Source organism: Thamnophis sirtalis, unplaced genomic scaffold (genome assembly GCF_051295495.1).
Source record: "Thamnophis sirtalis isolate CommonGarterSnake01/CBP01778 unplaced genomic scaffold, rThaSir2_p1.2 scaffold_10, whole genome shotgun sequence".
Taxonomy (NCBI): domain Eukaryota; kingdom Metazoa; phylum Chordata; class Lepidosauria; order Squamata; family Natricidae; genus Thamnophis; species Thamnophis sirtalis.
This window is the reverse complement of record NW_028261390.1, coordinates 12,285,876-12,292,364: the sequence shown is the minus strand read 5'-3', so window position 1 is coordinate 12,292,364 and position 6,489 is coordinate 12,285,876.

The following is a 6,489-nucleotide window of genomic DNA, read 5'->3' as shown; positions in this document are numbered from 1 at the left end:
CAGCTCCTTCTAGCAAAATATCTGTTTAATCAATCTGAGTAATTCAATCAGGTTAATGCCTAGTTCAAGTTCCTTTTAATCAGCATTTTCAAGATAGGTCATACATTTGCAGATGCAGAAAGATTGCGCTTAGCCTAATCAGGGGAGAAGGAAGATTTTTGTAGGATAGAAGAAGCAAAGGTGTTACCTCTTCCTTCTGAAGACCAGATACCTCCAGCAGTTGTTCTCAGTCGTTCGCACACCTTGTTGAAGTTTAAATTATAACAGCCATGGATGCTCAATCTGGCTAATTTTAGGACTTGCCCACAGATAACTGGGGGAGGGTCAATTTTAACCTAAAAATGGTTTTGTGGTGGAAGACAACCACCTAATGTTCCAGCTGGTTGAATAAACAAAAGGTAGGTTATAAATAACTATTGTACGGCTTAAGAGGTTTTATTGTAAGAATGGCAGTCGGGGTAGAATGTAATATCATGGCAGAGCTATGTTTAAAAGAGCAGAGAGGGATTTCAGTAAAAAAAGGCAAGCCTATATCATGGCTTTAGACCAGTCACCTTCCCTTACCTCAAAGGGTTGTTGTTATTGGGGGGGGGGGGGAAGGAGGAGGAAGGAGTATTAAGTAGGTTTGCTGTCTTGTGTTATTTAACAATTTATTCCTGATTGGCTCAAGCTTGACTCAGCCTTCCATTCTTCTGAAGTCGGTAAAACAAGGCCCCAGATTGTTTGGGGGCAATTTGCTGACTCTGCACACAGCTCAGAGAGGTGTTCTGACCTAGGCTTCCCAAGCAGCACGGAGCTGAGTCCTTGTCCTGATAAACCCCTTTTATTTAATTTACAGTGAATTCCTCTCCAGCAAAGTCTTTCCTCTTCACAGTCTTTCAAAATAGTTCACAATTACCAACCTTTATCAGGCTTGGAGAGTGGCCAAGCCGGTATTTTTCAGATGCCGCAATACTTGGCAAGAATGCAGTAATTGTTTCCTGCAAACTCCTGCAAACTCCACTCCCCTTTCGCTCCTCTTTTATTTCCTCTGGGAGGGGCCATTCACCATCCACCTGTGGCCTTACTCCCAAGTCGATCCTTGTTCCTTAGCTGTTCCCTTTGTCTGGCAACTCTGCGCATGTGCACACTGGGAACAGGCTCCAGCTGTTCATCTGCAACACTGATGTCTGACTCCAAAGGCAGCTGATAACTGTCAGATGGCCCAGGCCCCATCTCTGCCTCTGACGCAGAGCCCTCATCAGAGCCTTCCCCAGACTCCAGGACTGGCCATGTTCCTCCCCAACCTCCTCACTGTCCGAATCTGCTGCCAGCTCTGCTGGCTGCTGGCAGGCCACAACAGGAGGGCTGTGAAGCACTATGGAGTCTTGTATAATTGTAAGTGCTAGTGCTATAAAAATAATAATAATAAAGGCAGATAATAATAAACAAATAAAAATTATTTGTGTAACAGCAAGATAGACTGATTGATGCATGTTCTTTTTTCCTCATCCCTCTTGCTGGAGGCAGAAGAAGCAGCTGTTGCTAACCGATGTGGAGTCAAGGAGTAAGTTTGACAATACCCTCAAAGGAGAAATGGTTGGTGATTAGAGAAAAAGGAACATCTACATTTATGGCTGAAAGGAAACCCTTTAAAGCAGGGGTGTCAAACCTGCGGCATCACGTTGCTGTCATATGACTTATTGTGACTTCTTTCCCCTTTGCTAAACTGGGGGTGGGTATAACCAGCGTGTGATGCAGGGGTGGGTTTCAACCGGTTCGCGGCGGTCCCCGCGAACCGGTTGGTCGGCGAACCCGGAAGTAAGTAACTTCCGGGAACGGCGAAGGGCGCACCTGCCCGCCCACGCTCCTTACCCGGTTTTGACGAGTTCTGCGCTTCCACGCATGCGCAGGAAGCATACATGCGCAGGAAGCACCTGCGCGATCCTCCAGGAGCAGCTGGCGCATCACACAGATGCTAGTACGCATGCGTGCACTGTGCGCGTACACGAGGACGCCGCCGGCCCCATTCCAACCGAACCGGTTGGAACGGGGCGAGAAACCCACCCCTGGTGTGATGCATCCTGCCCATGGACCGCGAGTTTGACACCTTTGCCTTATAGCCTTCTTATGATTTCTGCGCTTGACGATTGGGAAAAAAACCTGGGATAATAGAAAAGAACGCATCCTTTTGCAATCATAGAGTAAGAGATAACTTTGTAATTGTAATTATATTCACGGCAAAGGAAATCAGAAGCTCCTTCTTATTTTTTAAATCTTTCTCTCTGCACTTTTGAGGTTCTTTTTTTTTTCTTTCTCTGTTTTCTTTTTATTAGTTTGTGCTTGTTCTTTGCAAAAAAAAAATCAGTACAAATTTATTAAAAAGAAAGAAAGTCCAGGAGATGACTATGAAGGAAATAGGCAAGAACTGTTACATAAGCAAAGAGGGTTGAATCATTCCTTGAATTCTGCAAAGCAGGACAGTGCTTAGAAAAGATTCAGGTCAGTTCTTCCTGATTTACTGGGCTGTAACTGATCTATACCACAAAAGGAACTTAGAGTAATAAAGGGATGTGTAACAAAAGTACTTTTGATTCCCCCCCCCCCCCCAATATGTCAGCCATAAAAGAAAGCAGGGGCATGACTGGGCATGTTAGGAGATGGTAGTTGGATAATAACAGGATAGACAGAGGAGGTGGAGTTCTTCAGTTCTTATTCTCTCTGAAGAGGAACTAAGCAGAATACTAAAAAGTGAAGGAGTGGAAAACCAAGGTCAGGAATTCATGGCTAACGAGTTTGAGAGTCTAGGATCAAAACGGTTTCATCTGAGAGTCCCAAAGGACTTTGTAGATGTCACCTTGGATTCCTTTTGTCACATTTATCTCATTTACTGTGACACTTGAGGGTTCATGAAGGACTACAGAGGGCAAATGTTCTTTCCTATTTTCAATATAATAAGAATATATTATATATTCTTATATATTCAATATAATAATAATAAGAAAGAAGACTTGGCAACTACAGATGGCATAGCTTGACATTAGACACCAGGGAAATGTATGCATGTATGTATACTATGTATGTTTGTACAATTAGTCCTTCACTTACAACAGTTCATTTAGTGGCCATTCAAAATTACAATGGCACTGAAAAAAGTGACTTATGACCATTTTTTGCACAGCGAAATTTGTTGCATCCCCCTGATCATGTGATCAAAATTCAGATGCTTGGCACCAGACTCATACTTATGACCATTGCTTATGGTCAGAAATGTGATCCTTTTGCAACTTTTCAACAAGCAAAGTCAGCAGAGATGCCAGATTCACTTAACAACTGGGTTACTAAATTATCAACTGCGGCGATTCACCTAACAACTGTGGCAAGAAAGGTCGTAAAATGGGGCAAAACCCGCCTAACAAATGTTTCATTTAAGAGCAGAAATGTTGGGTTCAATTGTGGTCATATGTTGAGGACTTGGTTGTTGTTAGTTGCGAACTCATGTCCGATCTATCGCGACCCCACAGACAACATTTCTCCAGGCCTTCCAGGCCTCTACCATCCCCTGGAGTCCCTTTAAGCTCACACTGACTGCTTCGGTGACTCCATCCAGCCACCTCATTCTCTGTCGTCCCCTTCTTCTTTTGCCCTCAGCCTTTCCCAGCATTAAGCTCTTCTCCAGTGAGTTTGTTTCCAGTTGAGGACTACATGTATGTATGTATGTATGTATGTATGTATGTATGTATGTATGTATGTATTGCTGTGATAGATGTGATTAAACTGAATGTGTCAGAACTATTATAACAAGTTTTCTCAACCTTGGCAACTGGCAGGGGAATTCTAGGAGTTGAAGTCCACGGATCTTAAATTCAGCCGGTTCTATCCGATTCGGGTGAACTAGTAGTGGCGGGAGGCTCCGCCCACCCTCCCAGACATCCTGCGCATGCTGTAGGTCCTGCGCATGCCAGAGGTGGCCTGTGCACTCACATTTGAGAACCAGTAGCGAAGGTAAGTTGATTTCACCCTTGATCTTAAAGTTTCCAAGCTTGAGAAACCTTGAGTTATAAGGCTGTGTTTTGACTGCCAGGAAGACTTTTTTTTTTTTTTGCCTCGTGCTTGTGTTACTAAACGTACAAAAATAGCTATTGTGGAAAGTTTAGACACTAATTGGTCTGCAGTAGTCTCTTTTGTCAGATGCACATGGATCAGACAGAGTGGAAATGAGATAATGGAGGCCATTGGGTAAAAGAAATGACAACTCACCTGGTGAAAAGAAGAAAAACATTGTTTAAAATAAAAATGGAACATTGGTAAATGAGAGGAAAGATGCCTTTTATTGTGAAAGTACTATCCATCATCTCAGACGCTATGAAATACTGGCAGTTTCTTTTTTTTTAAATGTTAAGAGGTTCTGTAGTCATACTTTCACTGATACCAGCATGTTTTTTTAACAGCAGAAAGAATTCCCTCAGCGATTACTAAGAAAGATAAGAGGGTGACCAAATGTTATTCAGGCATAACCAGAGGTGGGTTCCTACCAGTTCGCACCTATTTGGTAGAACCGGTTCGTCAAATCTACCGAACCGGTTAGAAGAGGTTCCACCAGTGGACCCGGAAAGCAGGCCACACCTACAGAAGAGGTTCCAAAATTTTTTGAAACCCACCACTGGTCCTTGGATATGATTATTCTACACTATCATGCTCATATTTATAAAACTCCGTGCCTCTGTGAAAGGTAAGGATGACTACTGCGTTTGTGGTGCAATCAGAACATTGCGTGTGTTGAAGTTGTTTTAACGCAAACCAAAGATGCCTTTTAAAAAACAAGTTTACATCATCTTCTTATGCATGCCAGTGCTGGGTGTGAGGTAATTTAAGGTGGTTCTGACAAGTGTCGTTGGCATCTTCATATCCGGTCACATGGATGGCAAGCCACTCCCATCTGGTCACATGGGTGGCAAGCCACTCCCACAAAGGAGGCCACACCCACAGAGTAGGTTCGAACAATTTTTGAAACCCACCACTGGGCATAACTATAGGTACATAAACTCACATACTGTATATTCATTCCTAATATTTTTAGGAGGGAGAAACTGCAAATCATCTCAGCTGGATTGATTGATTTCTGCCAGGTGGCTCCTAGATCAGGAGGGTCAAATTCAAGGCCCGGGGGCTGGATGTGGCCCGCGGGGTGATTAGATCTGGCCTCCAGGGCTGCCCTGCAAATAGGATCGACCCGTGGTGCCTCTGTCAGTGAAAAGGGAGTTTGGGAGGGCTGTGTGGTCTCTACTTTATATTTAGCTTTCTATATTCTATAGTCTTAGACAAAGTCTAAGAAGAGCAGTGACCAGAACAAAAAAGTCATGTCCAAATCTATCTATCTATCTATCTACTGTATATAAAAATGGCTGTGTGTGTCTGTGTTTGTGTGTTCCAGCATAACTCTGGAAAGCCTCAAGCAATTTTGAGCCAAGGTGGCGCAGTGGTTAAATGCAGCACTGCAGGCTACTGCTAGATCAGCAGGTCAGCGGTTCAAATCTCACCGGCTCAGGGTTGACTCAGCCTTCCATCCTTCCGAGGTGGGTAAAATGAGGACCCAGATTGTTGGGGGCAATATGCTGACTCTCTGTAAACCGCTTAGAGAGGCCTGAAAGGCCTATGAAGCGGTATATAAGTCTACTGCTATTTCAACCAAATTTATTGCACAGATGACTTACTCTCTGGAAACAAATACGGTGGGGGTAAGACACCCCTAACACTCCTCGGTGTGTGTGTGTGTCAGTAGTTTGTGTCCGTGTATGTCCGTTCCAGCATAACTCCAGAATGCCTGGGTCGCTAGAATGAAAAGGACTGAATTATATCTATAGTGTCAAGTCACAGTACTTTTGACAGTGATAGTATGCATTTTGGATTCAGGTTCTGTTAAGATACAGCCTGTTGTGCCCTAAAATGGCTTCTACTGTACAGCACAGTAGAGGTTGCCATGGTAACAACTTCGCAGTACTCCATAAGGGAGGTCCCTCTAATACAGGATTGGAATAAATACATACCCTGGGCTACGCTGGGTTATCAGCCAGTGTTGTATAAGTGTGTCTTTGCAAGTTTTCAAGAATTTTTAAATCTAATTTTTTAAAATAACGTTGCCTAGTGAATCTTTAAGTCATAACATTACATCCATATATTTTGAATTTTGAGAATGTTTTCTTATTGCTAAACATGAACTGTCTGGTTCCGGAAATTTTTCATGTGTGCAGTTAAGTTGACCTTGTTGAGGTCTCTGATCAAAAAATGTACATATATGGTGGAAATATTATGGGAAACGTATTACAGATGTGGATATACTCAGTCACCCTCCTCCTTTTTTTAGAACTATCCTTAGTTTTAAAAATATTCTAGGGATCATGATGTGAGGTTTTTACTGATAACCTGAGGAGGGAGATGGTATTGTTTAAGCAGATTTGAACCAGAGTCAATATTTGAATGAGAATATCATCCAGATACCCAACAGATGGT